Genomic DNA, 2,184 nt, shown 5'->3' with positions numbered 1-2,184 from the left:
CGAATCTGACACTTATGAAAAAGAATGTCCTGCTTACTTTGTGTAGTGTGTCCCTAGGTTTTCCAAATGGCGTTAGCAAGGCTAGCTGTTTCTTTGGTTCCTTCTTCCCATGGAGGGTGGCTTTAGACTAGAGAGATTGCAAATGTCATTGAATTCTATCTGGAAAGGACTCTTTATTTTTAGATTATCCTTGATAAATAAGCATGAAGATAAGTCCATACTTAAGGAAATTGATTTTTATCCCATAATACTGAGGAACAATGCAGGAGAAATAGAATGAAAAGGAAAGAAGGTACAACTTTTGTTTGGAAACAAAGTTCATGAACTTAATTGTGAACTCAGTAAGAGCTGGTGACCTCATTTCTGAAAGATATGCCTCACACAGGATGCGATTTCCTGTCAGCTTTTGGGTAGACACTTGGTTTGCTTCACAACAGACACTCCGCCTTTGTAGTGAGTGTCCACATTTGAGAGCTGATGTGGTTTTGAGAGGAACATTGCTCTACGATGGGAACGGGTGTAAGAAGATCTGTGGGAGGATTTCTGTGCACGACTCCGTCTTAACCCACTCTCTGTTGCTCTCACAAAATACAAGAGTTCAGAAAATATATAAAGGAGATTTTTTTATTTTATTTATTTATTTTCTGTGTATGTGACAAATCCATTCCTTCTTATTGTCATTACACTTTCTTCCCAATGTCTTACAATAACAGAGCACTTTATCATATTTAATTTGGCTGTTAGTCATGGTCTGAGCCCTGCAAACTCCCCGTGGATGGAAGTCTGTTTTGAGGCAAGGTTTGGGAGTCTGGGAAGTTTAAGAGGATGGCATTGGTGTCTGCTAAATTTCTGGGGACAGCTCATTTTGGTACTTCATCGTGTAGCAGAATCCAATTTATGCTGAGATGGAGCAAACATGCTAGTTAAAAAGAGGAGGTACTCATATTAACACAGGGCCAAAAATGCCATCATAGGGGGCCCACCCTTATGACATCATCTAATCTCAATTTATCTTCCACAAGCTCCACTTCGCAATACTATTAATACAAATTTTGGAACGAAGTTTCCAGCACATAAACTTCTAAGGGGGTTGTTCCAGCCACAGTGCTCTCTTGACACGTCCCAGGCAGGATGATGCTCCAGAGCCTTGGGGAGGGAGAGCAACCTCATATTTTGGCTCTCTTATCAAGGGTGCATGGTGGACCCAGAGCTATGGAAGGGCATCTGGTGTTGTAACCAGGGCTCACGAGCTTAAGTTCTGACTGTGTTCCTGACCAGCTCTATAACTTGAGTGAAATCACCGCGTCTCCCTAAGAGTCAGTGTTGCTGCTGTGAAGTTTTGTTGTTTTAACTGAAGGGTAATGGAAGCACTGTTTTAAAGGAAGGGTTCTTGGGCAGTTAGATGTGGGCAGAATGAAAGGGTGAGAAGTAATTGTTGCCTCAAACTCTGTTCTGAAATTCTTACCTAAAATTCGCTGTTGTTGGATATTAGTTGTCTGTTCCTTATTTGTTGGCAGTAACAGTACTAATTAACAGGTAAGTGGACTTTCCCTTACACTTTTTAATTGGCACTAACTCAAACCTCAATCCCTGTGACGTATTCCTACACTGCAGGCATCAGAAACTTACAGAAAATGCTACCAGAAACCACAGTATCTCCTGGAGTGCATAACACCCATGAACTTAAGATATTGGGCTGTAAATAGCACGATTTTTGGACCTAAATAAAGAATTGACAAGTCTAAAAGAAAACAGGATTTTGCTGGTTGGAGTCTAGGATGAATGAGGTCTTTATTTTTATAACGTCCTTTTTCAAGTTATATTTCTAGAGGAAATAAAACTATCCTCCTTGCTCAGTGGCTCAGCTATAGATAGATACATTACTCATTATAATTAATTGATGGATGTTTAGTTTCATCTATCAATAGGTTGTTTATAGTAAACTATAGTTAGGGGCAATTATCTAAGAGACATGCTGCCTGCTTAAAAACTGGGTGTTTATCTTTGCATTCAGTAAGATGACTAAAGGCATGTGTTACTTTGGCTTCTAAGTAATGAATGTTTTTTTTTTTTTCTAAACAGAACCTAGATGTTATGTCTTTAACTTTTAAAAAAAGAAGTGGCTGAGCCGGGCGGTGGTGGTGCACGCCTTTAATCCCAGCACTTGGGAGGCAGAGGCAGGCA

Source organism: Microtus ochrogaster, chromosome 26, assembly GCF_000317375.1.
Source record: "Microtus ochrogaster isolate Prairie Vole_2 chromosome 26, MicOch1.0, whole genome shotgun sequence".
NCBI classification, from domain to species: Eukaryota; Metazoa; Chordata; class Mammalia; order Rodentia; family Cricetidae; genus Microtus; species Microtus ochrogaster.
Note: the sequence above shows the minus strand (reverse complement) of the source record.